This window comes from Pungitius pungitius, chromosome 2 (assembly GCF_949316345.1).
Source record: "Pungitius pungitius chromosome 2, fPunPun2.1, whole genome shotgun sequence".
Classification (NCBI taxonomy): domain Eukaryota; kingdom Metazoa; phylum Chordata; class Actinopteri; order Perciformes; family Gasterosteidae; genus Pungitius; species Pungitius pungitius.
The window spans coordinates 13,481,665-13,499,171 of NC_084901.1; the positions used below are offsets into that span (position 1 = coordinate 13,481,665).

General features: G+C 45.5%; 1 protein-coding gene across 1 annotated transcript in view; it reads left to right on the plus strand.

The window, feature by feature from the left end:
* The window catches only part of LOC119211365 (protocadherin-1-like), a 67,388-nt gene that overhangs the window by 48,971 nt on the left and 910 nt on the right, over window positions 1–17,507 (plus strand).

Consider the following 17,507-nt stretch of genomic DNA (forward strand, 5'->3'; position numbering starts at 1 on the left):
CCTTATAATCTATTGTTACAAACTAGAGAACCTTATAATCTAATGTTATAAACCAGATATCTTTATAATCTAATGTTATAAACCAGAGAACCGTATAATCTATTGTTAGAAACCAGAGAACCTTATAATCTAATGTTATAAACCAGAGAACATAATGATCTAATATTATAAATCAGAGAACCTAATAATCTAATGATAACCTCAGATAACCTTTTTTTAACTTTCTACTTTAACCTTTTATTGTTACTTTCAGGAGAAGCTAAAGTTCTTGGTCTTAGTTATAAAATAAATGAGGTCACAAGCTTCTCTTGTCTTACTCTGAAGCAGTGGGTCCTCTTTCCAGCAGGCGTTGGGGCAAAGTTCTTCACCCTCTGCACCTCCAGCATCTAAGCCTCCCCCCCCCCCCCCCCACCCACACTGCCTCAAAGCCTCGTGCCACCTGGCTTTGATTCAGCATTGCCGTGACCCACTTGCAGGATCAATGGCATCTGGAGGAGGAGGAGGGGGAGGTGGCCAGGGGGGTCTCTGGGAGGCGCCGGTGATGTGTAACAAACGCGCCTGGTGGGGAGGTAACCTCTGGAGCAGGTAGAGAGGAGGAGGCGCTAAACGTCCAACTGCGCCTTTCATTACCAACAGATGCTGGAGGGAGGAGGAGGGGAGGAAAGGAGAGAGGGAAGAGAAAGAGGGGAGGAGAAGGAGGGGAGGAGAGGAGAGATGGAGTGGGGGGGAGGAGGAGGAGGAGGAGGCAAGGAGAAGGAAAGAATTAGATGAGGGCTGTAATCCCTCCGGCTCTCACCTGAACTAAATACAGTAAAGTGTGTGTACGTCCTGAAGTAGTACTGGTACTACTAGTACAGATACTCTTATTACTAGTAATAATTCTAGTACTACTAGTACTACTACACAGTAGGTCACACATCTCTGTACAGTCAGAGTCACACTGTAGACAGTTGTTTACCTCAGAGGACCACAGAGTACTACAGAGTACCTCAGAGTACCTCAGAGTACCAGTGGTTCATACTGGGTGAACTGGGACATGTGGAGCCTCCAGCAGCTGTTTAACGAGAGCTTCACTGACCAACAAGCATCAACATGCAAACAAACAGGCAAATATTCTCCAAATGCAAATACGAGCTGAAGGTGGACGGAGCTGGAGGGAAACCATTCGAGGTCACATGACTCATCGATGAAGACCTTCCAGCTCACAACTGAACTGATGCGGTTTCTTTCTAGAAAGTCTTTTCACACCGTTTCATACGTTGATTAATACCAATAAAAGCATTCATGAAGCTTTGAGTAATTGCAATGAAGGAAAACACACTTGTGTGGATTAACGCTTTAATATTATTTAGTTCCTTGATCATCTTCATGTTCTTAAATAACAGCACTGATCGTGTGTGATACATTTATGGACCTGGTGTTTATTGAAATTCACCACTTCACAGTTTGAGTAGTGCAATTCTTTGCCCATTTTCTAGAATGTGATTTCACGTTATTGTGGCTCTGCAAACTGCTGCTACATCTTTTTTGATTAGCTCCTTTTTTCCAGCATCATTTTCTTTTTTTCTTCCAGCTTTTTTCCTTTTTTTCTTCCCCATTTTGCATGGAATGTGATTTTAGTGCGCTGCGTTGCTTCCTGAGGTGTAAGACGTTGGTATCTATCCTCCTGTAGGTGAAGCGGCGTCCAGCGGCCAACCGGAGAGAGGGGCGGGACTAAAAAGGCCGACTTAAGACAAAACTAAAGACACACAGAGCATCTAGAGCTTCTTTCTTCTCTCTCGCCTCCAATTTACAAAAAGAAAACACATTGAGTCCTCCAGCTTTTTGCCTTCTTCTCCTCCTCTCTGCTGCACTTCTGAAGATTTCTCTCTCCCATCTTCCTCCCTCCTCGCCTGTGGTCGTGAAACCTTTTTTTCTGCTCCATGTTGCACTTTTCTTTTCCCCCGTCGAAGAGAATCGAATAACAAAAAAAAGGAAAAGATTCCAGATGAAAGAAAGAAGGTTTTATTGGAGAGAATGTGCAGAGTAACGAGGACTTCTTCTGGGTGTCTTTTCCCCCCCAGAAGCCCCATCGGTTGGTGGATTTTTACTTTTTTTGTGTGGATTATCTGAAGCATTCGTGGATTGTGGATTGCTAAAGCCTTTTTGGGGTTTTTACCCCCTCCCTGACCCTCTCCTGGTGGCCCCGCTGCCTGTAGACGCCGAGTGGCAGTCAGGGTTCAAAGGTCGAGGAGAACAGCGGCTAATCAGCCGGCTCCACCTCCTCTCAGCGGCCAATAGAATCGCTGGTAGAAACGGTGTCCCCAGTTAACGAGCCATCCGGCTGTCGTCTGTCATGTTGTTGTTTAGCGTAGTTAGCCTGGAATCAGAGGTTCGCCGTTAGTTCGCTTAGTTTACAGTTGACACATAAAGATGCAGTTCATTTTCACGCTCCTAATTGTGTCCTACCCACATGTATACATTGTATATATTTATATAAAATCAGTATATATATATATATACGAGACTGGAAGGGAAACTGCTATTGACGCTATATAATATCCATATCCATATACATTAACAGTATTTATATATATATGTATTTATACATATGTATACCTATATATACTGTTAATATATATGTATATGGATATTATAGAGCGTCACTAGCAGTTTCCCTTCCGGTCTTTGCGCGGAGCAGCTAGAACTCGATGTTCTATTGTTGATTGAGGAGGATGGATTTGAAGCTCCATACATCCATCCCACTGTCTATCAGGCTAGCTACCAGCTAGCAACCATATTAGCTGCATAATTTAACTCCCTTGCATCTTTCCTGCTCTGCTTCTCTCAAACACTGTTAGCCCTGCCCCCGTCGGCTCAACCCCCCGTTGGCCTATCAATCAAACTTTTGAGAGCCCACGCCAGTCACACGTCCACCTTCCTCGTATGCGTGGGCCTGGTCTGGGCGGTTAGCGTGATGTTAGCTTAGCATACGAGCCTCTCTTTGTATGTGGTGTTTCTCCTGAAGCGGTTGGTTCCTGAGCTGTGAAGCTGTAACAAGGTGTGGTTCGCTGCAGGAGAACAGGAGCAGCTGTGAATGTACTTTGTATTCAGAGGTTTTCAATACAATAAACAAGTCATAAACAAACAACGATGCTGTTTAGCTGTGTGCGATCCATCTACACACCTACACATATGTAGAGATGTATCCATATATGTGTAAAAGTTGTTGTTTCTGTGTGTTTGTGTGTGTTTGTGCGTTAAGTTAAGCTTCACTCTTTCAAGTTGTGGTCTTTTTTACCGTGCTAAAAAGAGAGCTAAAGATGTGTCTGTGTGTGTCTGTGTGTGTGAGAGAGAACCAGTACATACTTAGTGCTGCTGTTATGTTTTAATTAAAGCCGAACTGCGGGCTTAATTACTACCATGATAAACAACACCTCTCTCCCTCTCTCCACCCTTGTCATCAAAGATTGCCCAGATGTAGCCAAACACACTCTCACACACACAGACACACACAGACACACACTCTGAGAGCCTGCGGTCGGTCTCAGTGGTGCAGCAGAACTGTGTTTATGGCTGTTAATGAAAACTGAGGCCGGAGTCCCAGAATCCCAACGCTAATCACCATCCAACTCTCAGGACGGGGGGGCTGTGTGTGTGTGTGTGTGTGTGTGTGTGTGTGTGTGTGTGTGTGTGAGAGAGGCGACGATCACCACACATGAGCACATTCATGTCTGTAGATGCACGAGCAGGTAAAGAGCAACGTATCATCCTTCTTCCTGTTGATGAGAGTGTGTGTTTCTGTGTGTGTGTGTTGTGTCTGTGTGCGTGTGTGTGTGTCTATTAAATAGCAAATAGTTAACATCTGACAACCAGACGACACCAAGTCATGGATCGACAGGACGGACAAAACTCTTTCATTTTCACCGACAGACGACACATTTCATTGTTAAATACATAATACAATAATATAATATAATATATATAACGACTCTTCTAATTTTCGGCAAATTTTCCATTTAAAGGAAACAGTTTACTGTTTTTTAGTCTCTTTGTGTAAGTTTGCACATACATGGAATTTGTCTCCGGAAACACGTTGTTCTCACATATTACAAATAGCAACAGAAATACAACCAAATAGAACACAAAAACTAAGCATTAACATTTACTGATATGTACAGTATTAATATGAAGGTGCAGATGGAGGTGCAGGTTAATGGTTCCTCAGAGTGAGGCCTGTTCCTGTGTCTCAATGCTCTGTAGCGCCTACCAGAGGGCAGGAGCTGGAACAGCTTGTGTCCAGGGTGTGAAGGTCTGCAGTGATCTCTGGAGGTGTACAAGTCCAGGATGGAGGGCTGGAACCAGTAGTTCTCTCTGCAGACCTGACAACCCGCTGTAGTCTGGCTCTGTCCCTTTTGGCGTCTGATCCAAACCACTCAGTGATGGAAGAACCGAGAACTGACTAAAAACTACACTCTTGTTGAGCTTCTCACAAGTCGATTTTGGTTCTTCGATCTATTTCAGATATGACATGATGTAAACAGTATGTCTAAAGCAGCATAGCAGCATCAGTAGGATCATTAGCAGCATCATTAGCATTAGCCTCAATAGTAGCATGTTTTCTGTCCTCTCTTGTTCATCAGGTTCTTTACGTCTCAGTTTCTGTAAAAAGTTAAAACCTGAGAACCAATCAGATCAAAGCAACGAAGATGAGTTGTGACATCATTTCCTCGAGACACTTTTGGTCGTTTGTGTTCTTTTGCTTCTGCCAGGGCTCAAGTTTTGAAGACAGGCAAGAGTGACATATCACCCCCCCCCCCCCCCCCCCCCGGCCCGCCGCACGCCCACAGACCAGCCCCCCCATGTGTGGCGTGTGGGCGTGGCTAAAGGCCAAAATGACTGTCACGCTCAATGCTTCCCTCCAACAAAACTCATCCAAAAGTCCACCAGACCGTCGCTGTGAGCACCGAGCCAACACACACACACACACACACACACACACACACACAAAGAAACACACAAACACACACACACACACAAAAAAAGATACAGAGCTTCCAAATAGTGAGCGCAGATTGCTGCGCTGTAGTGCCAGCAGTGTGTGCGTGAATGCGTGTGTGTGTGTGTGTGTGTCCCCGTCCTCCTTAATGAGGAGACAGAGGACAGACTGGTTGATAGAGAAAAGCTTACTGCACTGGTTAGTGGGTGTGTGTGTCTTTACGAGTGGGAGTGTGTCACACTGTTTGTTGGTACACAGGGTTGTGTGTTTTCTTTGTCTATATAATTGTCTGTGTTGTGTGTGTGTGTGTGTGTCCCACTCTGTCCTCCGTAAACAGCGACTTCTCATTAAAGTTTTCTGCTCGGCTGGCGAGTCCTGGAACCTGGATAATCCACTCCCCAACACACACACACACACATACACACACACAGACACACAGACACACAGACACACTCACACACACACAGACACACACTCAGACACACAGACACACTCACACACACACAGACACACACTCAGACACACAGACACACAGACACACTCACACACACACAGACACACACTCAGACACACAGACACACACACACACACACACACACACACACACACTCAGACACACACAGGAAGAGGAGGGACAGGAGGAGCAGCCCGGTAAAGGGAGGTGGCAGCAGATCGTTTATTTCCATAAAATGTCAGACATTCAAGGACTTTGAGTTTGAGTCGGTGCGTGAAAGCAGAAGAACGACAATAAACAACAAACAACGTTGCCCAGCAATAAGATAATAATATAAAAAATATGTTCTATGGGTTAGTAATCTAAACCTATGAGTTAGTTAAGTTAAGAAATAAAGATACAGATAAAAATAAAGTGCACCAGCCAACAGTTGAGTATTAAAAGGAGGTGATAAAGATGAGGAGGACTCAGACAGAGGAGATGAAGGAAATGGAAGGAGAGGAGGAAGGACAAAGGAGTTAAGGCAGCAAAAGAGGAGGATAATGAGGGGATGAGGATGAGGCTCAGAGCTGGAGGAGCAGGAGGAGATGAAGAAGAAGAGGCTCGGAGGACGAGCAGCATGAGGAGATCCAGAAGAAGAGGCTCACAGGAAGAGCAGCAGGAGGAGATGGAGAAGAAGCGGCTCAAAGGAGGAGCAGCAGGAGGAGACGAAGAAGAAGAGGTTCGGAGGAGCAGCAGGAGGAGATGAAGAAGAAGAGGCTCGAAGGAGGAGCAGGAGGAGATGAAGAAGCAGAGGCTCGAAGGAGGAGCAGGAGGAGATGAAGAAGCAGAGGATCGGAGGAGCAGCAGGAGGAGATGAAGAAGAGGCTCAGAGGAGGAGCAGCAGGAGGAGATCTAGAAGAAGAGGCTCAGAGGAGCAGCAGAAGGAGATGAAGAAGAGGCTCAGAGGAGGAGCAGCAGGAGGAGATGAAGAAGAAGAGGCTCACAGGAAGAGCAGCAGGAGGAGATGAAGAAGAAGCAGCTCAAAGGAGGAGCAGCAGGAGGAGACGAAGAAGAAGAGGCTCGGGGGAGCAGCAGGAGGAGATGAAGAAGAAGAGGCTCGAAGGAGGAGCAGGAGGAGATGAAGAAGAAGAGGCTCATAGGAGGAGCAGCAGGAGGAGATGAAGAAGAAGAGGCTCATAGGTGGAGCAGCAGGAGGAGATGAAGAAGAAGAGGCTCATAGGTGGAGCAGCAGGAGGAGATGAAGAAGAAGAGACTCGAAGGAGGAGCAGGAGAAGATGAAGAAGAAGAGGCTCATAGGAGGAGCAGCAGGAGGAGATGAAGAAGAAGAGGCTCATGGGAGGAGCAGCAGGAGGAGATGAAGAAGAAGAGGCTCATAGGTGGAGCAGCAGGAGGAGATGAAGAAGAAGAGGCTCATAGGTGGAGCAGCAGGAGGAGATGAAGAAGAAGAGACTCGAAGGAGGAGCAGGAGAAGATGAAGAAGAAGAGGCTCATAGAAGGAGCAGCAGCAGGAGATCTAGAAGAAGAGGCTCAGAAGAGCAGCAGGAGGAGATCTAGAAGAAGAGGCTCAGAAGAGCAGCAGGAGGAGAGGAAGAAGAAGAGGCTCAGAGGAGGAGCAGCAGGAGGACATGAAGAAGAAGAGGCTCAGAGGAGGAGCAGCAGGAGGAGATGAAGAAGAAGAGGCTCAGAGGAGGAGCAGCAGCGTGTGTGTGGGTTAATCCTCCCCTATTAGCTAAGGATTAGCTCGGTTGTCTAAGCTCCAGCAGGTCTCGAATCAGGGGGCCTCGACCGCCTCGACGGCCCAGCGATGAACCTCCGGTGGCGGGTACACGACCCACTGCGACCCCCCCCCCCCCCCCCTGGCCTGGAGCTCGGAAGCGATAGGCCGTTGGTGTGTTTGTTAGGCGCACGGTGCTGAATAGCCAATGAGAGAAGGATTGGGACGCGTTACCCCGGGTAACGCTTACAGGCCCTCCTGTCAATTAACCTCCTGGCATGGCTCACACACACACAAAACACACACAAAAAACACACAAACATACACAAACACACACGTTCTACTCATAACTCACCCATTGATATGCAAGATACAAAGTCATACAGCCAAACAAAGATCGGGTCAGGCTGAGGCTGCTGCTCATAATTCATTGCACACAGGCCAACACACACACACACCCACACACACACGGTTAAAACACACAGCTTAGCGAAGGATGCTGTATTTACAATTCGGGTCACACAATCAGAGATAAAAACACACCGAGGCGAACACGGGTCAGTGATGCTGAGGCTGCTTCTAATGCGAAGCACACACACTGTTACACACACACACACACACAGTTTGAGGGCAAAGAATCACTTATGATGTACGTAACACAGTGAACCCTGCACACACACACACACACCTACACACACACACACACAGGATGAGCGATGACAAACAAAGTAGAAGAAGAAGAACTTCCTGCTCTGCGTAGAGGACATCCAGACTAGTGAGTTGCTTTCGGGTGATTCAAACTCCCAGAATTCCGAAGCACTGGATGGGTCCAGCTCGTTTTATGTGTGTGTGTGTGTGTGTATGTGTGCGTGTCTTTGTGTGCCAAAACATGGGAGGGAAAGCTGAGGATGAGAAAGTCCGTGACGGACTGCAAACGGCAGGAAGAAAGGCCCCCTTCACATCATGTCAAGTCACTCCATCCACAGTGTGTCTGCTGTGTGTGTGTGTGTGTGTGTGTGTTTGATGAAGGGAAGTGCTGTCCAGAGGGGAGATCTTCTTCTGCTCCAGTTGTACCGGTCAGACACCAGCACAGTCCTCCACGGTCCACTTCCTGTCCATTTCCTGTTGACCTCTGACCCCTGCTGGCTGAGTTTACGTCCTGAGGGTTTGCGTTGTGTGTGTGTCTTTGTGTGTGTGTGTTTCCCCTGTAAACCGCCAAGGCAAAAAAAGTAAATGAAGCGGAAACAGACGGCAAACAAATGTCGTTTCTGTCTTTGTCGATTCACAGAGAACAAAACACAATACTACAAGTCTATATTTACTGGAAATAAAGAATATTTACCTAAAAACATCCGACATAAAATATATAGAAAACATCGGTAATAAAATACAAAGACACAGCTGTCATAAAAATACATAGAAACATCTGTTGTAAAATACAAAAAACATCTGTCATAAAATACATTAAAACATCTGTCATGAAATAAATAAAATACAAATACATGGAAGCATCTGTCAAAAAACATAGACACATCTGTCAAAAATACATAGAAACATCTGTCTGAAAATACATAGAAACATCTGTCGTGAAATACATTTAAAAACATCTGTCGTGAAATACATTTAAAAACATCTGTCAAACAAGTGAATGAAAACATCTGTCATAAAATACATGGAAACATCTGTCTGTCTGGTGAAGGTCTGGCAGGTGAGGGTTTGTTAGGTGAAGGTCTGGCAGGTGAAGGTCTGGTAGTTAAAGGTCTGGCTGGTGAAGGTCTGGCTGCTGAAGGTCTGGTAGGTGAAGGTCTGGTTGATGAAAGTGAAGATCTTGTGTGGTTGTTTCACTTGTCCTCCAGCACCTCCTTAAACTCTGCGTTGAGAGGTTGACTGAAGCTTCTAGTAACCACTCAGAGCAGATGCTCCAGAATTTGCTATTATTGACCTTGTTACTATGGTTTCTTTGATGTCTCCATCTACCTGCTTCTGGTTTATTATGGAGCAGCTACTGAAGGCATAAACTATTATGACGCTAAAAGAATACTATTCATCTGCAGAAGGATCATTTGGCAGATTTCTATTAAAGGAGCTCAAAATGAAAAGAAATATATCGAGATGCAATTCAACGACAGCTGATAAGCTGCAGGTCAGAAAGCTCCCGGAGATGTAAGCAGGCTCTTGAGTTTCACTTCCCACCTGAAGAAGTTTGAACTGGGAGACAAGGTTAAAGATGTATTCATGAGCAATGATGCTGATTACGTTCTGAGATGAAAGACATGTAAAAATAGACAACAAGCAGCACAGCGATCTGCATTGAGACACCTTTACACGGTTCCTCCATGTTTCCATCCTTTATTTATTCACAGCATTTGTTCACGGCTTACGGAGCATTTCACTTATTTTACCCCTTTTTGTAGATATTTATATTACATTCATGTTTGTTCTCTACCTCCATCCAAGTAAAGTTCTTTCATGGGCTCTCAAACCTGGCAGATGAACCCGATTATAATTCTGACTTATCTGCATACGATGAAATATAATTCAGACACCCAAAGCAAACGGAGTGAAGTCTGGAACCTCAGATCTGGAGAGTCATCTTTTACTGCCTCCAATTAGAGGCTGAGGGAGGCAAGCGGCCACTCAAGCTCTCGCCTGGACTTCGCCCGCCGGGACGCGCTAATGGCAGCATGCAGGCTGAAACAGGAAGTGACACGCCGGCAGCCGGTACACAAGGCGCTCCTAGAGCACCCGTCCTGGTACAGGTAATGGAACCTGTACTGGTTCCATTGGATCTTATTGAATGTGACACAATATAGCGCACACACACACACACACACAGACTTTGTGCTCCGCTGAAGGAGTGGTGTGCCACATTGCATTGTGGGTGTAATGTGCCGCTGATGAAATAAACTCCAGGCCGAGTGGAAATGAGACACAAAGCGCATTCTAAACAAGGAGGTGTTCCTGCATTTCCAATAATGAAGGCTTGGGTGAAGGTGTGTGTCTGTGTGTGTCTGTGTGTGGGTGTGTGTGATAGAGAAATACAGCCGCATTATTTGAGTGTAAAAAGCATTCAGTCTGAATAAGTTAACGCCTCTAAATGAGCGATAGTAAGGTCAGAAAGGGAGAAACCTGAATCGTATTTAATGCATCACTTTACCCGATAAGACAGTCTATGTAGTGTATGTATCGGTGTGCGTGTGTCTATGTGTGAGTGTGAGTGTGGCTTGGGTCTATGCACTTCCTGTTTCCCAGGGAATCGGACCCGTTTCCGTGCAGCAGGAGAGCGCGTTGGGGGTGGAGAACCAGATGTTTGCCCTCTGTGGATCCGGCTCTTTTCTTCTGGAGTTAGCACAGATATGCAAATGAGATCTGTCCATCATCCTCATTACATCTTCCTCCTGATAATGTAGCACACCGGCCTTTAAAAGCCTGTGGATATTTAGTCAACTTCAGTCCACTTAAGTTAACTTTATGTGTGTGTGTGTGTGTGTGTGTAGCAGACATATGGTTTCTCTTCAACATGTTGACCGGCTGTGCATCATAATGAGACACATACAGGAAATGGCTCCATTACGTTACATGTCAATTAGCTGCCCATGTGTTAGATTGTGACTGGGGAGCATTTAGGGGTCAGGAGTCTTGCTCAGGGACACTTTAACATGTCACATGGGGCAGCTGGGATTCAAACTGCCAACCTTGCAGCTACCAGCGCATCACACTACTCCATGTGTGACCTACGACCTACGACCCCCTCTGAAGTACCCAAGATATAAATATCTATAAATAGATGTCAGTGTGTGTGTGTGTGTGTGTTATCAGCAGCTCTGTAGCACTCGTCTGAGGCTGCTGCCTATTGATCTGGCACCCTCCCTGACACACAAACACAGACGCACACGCACCACACACACACACGCACACACAAACACAGACGCACACACACCACACACACACACGCACACACAAACACAGACGCACACACACACATACACAAGCGCACACACACTCGCCTGCCAACTCGTGCACTGAACATCGTCCATACAGATGGTCCGAGCTGATGAAGAGAAAGAAGAAAAGTCCACGTCCAAAGTAGCTACCAGACCGACATGTTGTCTCCTCCTACTCCACTTCCTCTCCTCTTGCTCTTCCTCCTTTCCTCCACCTCCTCTTCTTCCTTCTCCTCTCCTCCACCTCCATTGCAACCTCCTCTCCCTCTTCTTCCTCTTCCTCTCGCCCTCCTCTCCTCTTCTTTATCCTTTTCTCCTCCTCTCCGCTTTTCCTCCTCTTCTTCGTCCTCCTCTCCGCCTCTTCCTCCTCCTACTTTCCACCTTTTTTTCACTCCTCCTCTTCCTCTCACTCTTCCTTTTCCTCCTTCTCCAGTTTCATTTATTGTTAGCAGTGTTCTTCCTTCTTTTGATTGAATCGTCATGTTTGAGTCCCTCCCGTGAGATTATTATTATGGATTTTACACACACACACAAACACACACACACGCACACACACACACACACACAGACGCACACACGCACAAACAAACACGCACACACACACACACACAGACGCACACACGCACACACACACGCACACACACAGCTGTAGGCTTTGGTTGATGTTTGCCTCCAGGCGTTCTTCTGACTTTTGACCCTGGGAGCTCAGAGCTGCTCAGAGGAGAGAGTGTGTGTGTGTGTGTGTGTGTGTGTGTATGTGTGTGTCTGTCTGTGTGTGTGTGTATGTGTGTGTGTGTACGTGTGTCTGTGTGAGAGGTTTAGCCTGAAGCAGCAATCACACTCACTTCTCTCGACTCAAGTCTCTCGTCCTTCCTTCTTTCCTGTCATCCTTATCTCCTTCGTTTCGCCTTCTCATCCTGTAGCTCCGCCATTCCTCGTCTCCATTTCGTACAATAATTATAATGATCGTCTCGTCAGCTGATTCCTTGGCTTTGTTCGTTAGTTTGTGGACATGTGTGTGAACCTTCAAACATTATTAATCATTTTGTTAAGAGATTTCAGAGGAATTTGATTATTCACTTTAGAGCCGATCCTTGATCAATAAGCTCATCTTCAGTGAAAGTTCTCTCCTCACATCACATTCCATCTAATTTAGCTGATGCTTTTACCCAAAGCAAACTTACAATAAGAGCATTTCACCCATAAGGAAACAAACCCAGAAGAACAACAAACACTAAAGTTGCAATTTCATCAACTAAGCCGATGTATAACTTGTTATAGATAAGATCCATTATAAGTCCAGTTTAAGGTCTACAGTGTGTTAGTGTTTTAGTGGAGGTTTAGTCTGAAGAGGTGTGTCTTTAGTCTGAAGATGCGAAGGCTCTCTGTGTCATCAGAGAGCTCCTTCCACAATTTAGGAGCAGGACAGCAAAGAGTCATGATCTAGTCGAGTGTTTTGCTCTCAGTGAGGGAGAAACAAGCAGCTTGATGTTGGGATGGAGGGTTTGACCATGTCCTGGATGGAGACTGGACCCCATCCATTCACAGCATGCTACGTGTTTGCAGTCAGGAAGAGTTGGCTGCCGACGTTCAAGGTGGGCGTTAACAGCCAGGTCCTGGATCGGATAGTCTTTCCCCATAAAGAGAAGTAGTTCAGTCTTGTCGGGGTTGATCTTCAGGTGGTGAGCAGACATCCACTGAGAGATGTCAGTCACACAGACAGAGATCCGTGTGAGGGAAGGAGAGAATTAGTTGGGTGTCATCAGCATAGCTCTAGTAAGAGAAACCATGTGAGCGAATGACAGAGTTGGTGTAGATAGAGAAGAGTAGGGGATCCAGGATGGAACCCTGAGGGACTCCAGTAGTAAGAGGACAAGGTTCCAACACAGATCCTCTCCAGGTTAGCTGGTAGGTGCGGCCATTAAAGACTAAAGACATTCCACTTGTTGCTGTGAAACTTTGACAAAAGAGCAGTGGCTTCTCCTCTGAAGCGTCTCCATGGCGACATTAAATAACCTCCAGGTGTGAAGATCGCTGCGTTAATTCCAATGAATGAGTTACTCAAAGCGAGGTCACTGCTTTGTCATTGATTAAATCAGACCTGTGAACTCGCGTCCTTCATTATCACAATGTTTGAATTCCTTTCTGCAGATGTCTTAAACTCTTTATTTCCCTTAAGGATCATCTGAGCTTTATTACATGCCATCCTGTGGGGGTTTCATATAACAATACAGAACACAACAATAAAACAACAAAAGTTATGAACCACTTGATTATTACTTTTGAGCCGAGTCCCTTGTATGTTTTAGCTGATGAATAATCCTGTGACAAGTCTTCCAGGAAGTAGCCACATCCATTGATGGAACCTGCTGACTTGTGCATTATTCAGCCGTCGCGCTGTGAGCCACTTTCTCCTCATGAAGCAGTTTTCCCTCCAGAGAGCAACGTTCTGCTTTTCTGTTCCTGCGACTTTTTACTTTAACATTTCTCTCAGAAAAAAACGTCTCCGCCACAAAAGAAAGAAATGAAGAAATCTTGAGCAAACTTCATCTTAATGTAGAAAATGTTCATCTGCAGCCCAGCTCGTCTTGTCAGTCACATTACACGCCTCCTCTGTGAGGAGGAAGAGGAGCACGCCGGAATAAGGAGGTGCTCTGTTGTAAATCTCCGGTGGCGTCTGAATTCACGAGCAAATACCAGAATGGAGGCTCGTTAAAATGTATTATGTTCCTCGTTTTACTCCAGAATGAAATGTCTCCTTCCACTTTTTACTCGTTTACTTGTATTCTTTGTTTGTTTCCTAAAATTGTAAATAAAACATAATGGACATAAATGGTGATATAAAAGGAAGTTTAATTTTATTTTTAAATGCTAATTAAGGAAGTTGAGGGAACTAATTACAAGTAGACAGGTATTTATTTCAATAAGCGAAGCATGTTTTTTGTGCTGGGTTTCTTCACTGAACTCATCGTTTCTCCTTCATATAAAACAACAAATCAAAGTTACCGTTTGTTGAAGCATAAACAGCAGGAGATTTCTCCAGAGATTAGACTCCCCCGATTCATCTTCACACAGCTGTCACATGTGGTTTTTCTGCACGCCGTCACCGTCAATCCTACAAAAGGACGGCGCTGTTATCCTGATCCGACAAGAAGCGCAACGAGGAGACGCCACGCTGCTCCCCCCCTCCACTCCTGAGCCGTGAAGAAGAGAGAAAGACACAGAAACACTCTGGTGGACTGAGAGTCACGCACGTTAGCATGCAGCTAGCACGTTAGCATGGAGCATGGAGCCCGGTGCAGCTGTCACAGGTTAACTTTGCTCAGAGACAAAGAGTAAAGTTGAGCCTTTCTGGGACATTTCCAACAGGTTTAGTCTTTGTTCGGTTCCATCTGGTGATTCGTTATGGTGTGAGGGCTTTTATTCTGAAAGGTCAAAATAATGAATCAATAATCAATTAAGTTATTTATTAGATGTCAATTTGCTGAATAAGCTTTATATTTATGACAAAATAAAGATACATTTAATTTATACAGCTTCTTTTTTCATTTTCTTTTTTTACAAGAAGCAGAAGCAGTTGACTCATTAACTGAACACTGCCCCCCCCCCCCCTTTTACCCTCGATCCCCACGTGCCATTCTGGGAAATGGCAGGAGAAGCTGCAGGGCTGCAATGCTGCAAATTTATTCACTCTTGTAGGATTAATTGATTTTTCCTTCATAGTAGGCCGATTCTGAGCAGGGGGGTTGTGAGTCTTGGAGTGTGTGCGTGTGTGTGTGTGTGTGTGTGTGTGTTAGTGTGTTTTCTTCATTGGACTATTAATAATTAACCGTTTGGTGTTCTTCTCACTCTGTGGATTTATTTCACCTGGACGCTAATTCGGATCTTCTTTTCAGATGTGATGGGCAGGTTTCTCTCAGTATTTATTAATTCATTGTTCAGTCGGTTGATGTTATTTACAGTCGGGGGGGTTAACTGTCCCCGCTTCCTGTTTGATGCCTCTAGGCGTGAAACCGGAGCGACGGCGCCGATTGTTTGATGCACAGAAAACAACATCTACGGCTGTGTGGACTCACGCTTTTCTGTCACCACGGCAACATGAAGTCCCGTCAGACGAGATCAATAGTTACACTTTGAGTTTGTCCAGAGAGACAGAAATGGACTTGATTCTGTCCAACAGCTTCATTCTGTACAAGACAACTCTGATAGTTATTAGTAAAAAGTAGAGTAGAAAAGACAACCTCCTCAAAGACGCATTTGTTGTTCTTTAAAACTCTCAGTGACACACACACACACACACACACACAACCAACCATGCACACACACACACACAACCACGCACACACACAACCACATACACACATACACACACACACACACACACACAGATTCAATAACATTTTTAAGAATATTAAAATATGGTTAAAATTTGAGTAAATGTGAATAAAATGATATCAGATTTACGTTTGATAGACAGATATTAAATTTATAAATCTTGCAGGAGAAAGTATTTTGTTTATTAATATTAAATGAACTTAAAACAAGAAGAAACATTCTGGAGCATCAACAAAGACGCTGGATGTTCGTCTTCATCGCTCTTCATCGGCTAATTAGTGGAAGAACAGATAACGTTTAAATATCTATAAATCAATCATTTACTGCCAACTGCCCCCCCTCATCTCTCCTTTCCTGTCTCCTTTCAACCCCCCCTCTCCTTCGTCCTCTTGCCCGGCTCCACGACGATTAATTAATTGCCGGCTAATTTAATTTCTGAAAAAGTAATAACTTGTTTAAGCACGGATGAAAACTGACAAGGCAAAGTTCTAATCTGCCCCAAGTTTAATTAGAGCTGGCAAGGTTTCCACACGGAGACAGACTGGGGGGGCCGGGGGGGGCACATGAGCCGGAACCACGTTGTGTTTCTTTCACAAAGTAACAGCTGATCTGAGATCACAGCTAGCCTAGCTTAGCATAGAGGAAGAGCACTGAGGCCACGCCTCCTTAGAGCTACAGCAGCACATATCAATCAAAATGAGCAAAGGAATCCTGTCACAATTATATCAGGACTATTTATTATCCACGTCTCTGCCATCCATTTGAATGAAAGCCTCCCAGCGGGACGGAGTGGACCCTTGTGGGAGGGGGGGGGGGGGCTCAGGCCACAGTGTATGAATGAATGAATGAGTCCGTCAGCATCAGAAGAATCTACGAGTATTTGTTTGTCTTTGAGCTTCTATCGGTCCTGTGAGAGGAATCAGAGCCGGAGGAGACGCATTCATTAAAGGCTTTAACACAAACACACACACACACAAACGCACACACACACACACACACACGCACACACGCACACACGCACGCACACGTCAGTGTAATTAAACGCATTAACACTTCAAGTGGAAGTTCTTTTTTACGTACATTTGTCAGCCGGCACTGAGGGAGAGTTTAGCATTTGTCTCAGTGACTGAAGGGATGGAGCCGAGGAGGAGGGGGAGGAGCAGGAGGAGGAGTAGGAGGAGCTGGAGGCGCAGGAGGAGGAGCAGGAGGAGCAGGAGGAGGAGTAGGAGGAGCAGGAGAAGTGACAGCCGATCCGTCCGGCTCTTTTTTCCACAGCATAAAATGTCAGACTCTCATCTGAAATGAGCTGCTGCTCTGAATCTAAACAGTTTGACCAGAAAGCGGTGACCAAGGTGTCGTATTGTATTATGCCCCCCCCAGGGTTAACTGAAAATCAGGACTTAAACAGCCCTGACTAACAGAGACAACCGTGAGCTCAGCCTCGCTGGGGCAGCTGGGGGCGGGGTCAGGAAGGGGGGGGGGGCTCAAATAGCAGTGAGGAAGCGAGAAGGTCCGCTCGGTCTCCAATGAGGAGGCAGCGAAGAAGCCTTTGTACCCAGACCCCAGTTATTGATCAAATATCTCTGCTGCGACCCTGATGATGATCACCCCCCCCTCCCCTCTAAATTAGCTTAATCTCAAGCCCGAGCCAATTAGCTCTCATGCTCAATCAGGACACGACTCGTTACTAAACTGTGTGATTAGAGCTGCAGAAGCTCCCTGAGCTTTAATTTGTTTCATTGGAGTCAATAAGTCGAGTAGCTGAAGGACTTCATACAGACACCAGTTAACGTTTACTCGTGTCACACCAGAAGCTCATCACCTTCTTCTCTTCCTGTGTAGTTAACTGAATTAAATAGTATAATTTCACAGCTCTACTTCCGTCATCACAACATCAGTCACTTTTACATTCTCCTATTTAAGTTTAACACGGAAGGCTTCTAGTGTCCCAAACAGCTGGAGCGTCCATTATAAATGAAACCCAGGTATCAACATCTGGTTCTTCAATGTGTTAAAGCATTCTGTGTAGTGACCAGCAGGGGGCGACTCCTCTGCTCCCATAGACCTCTATGAGGAAAT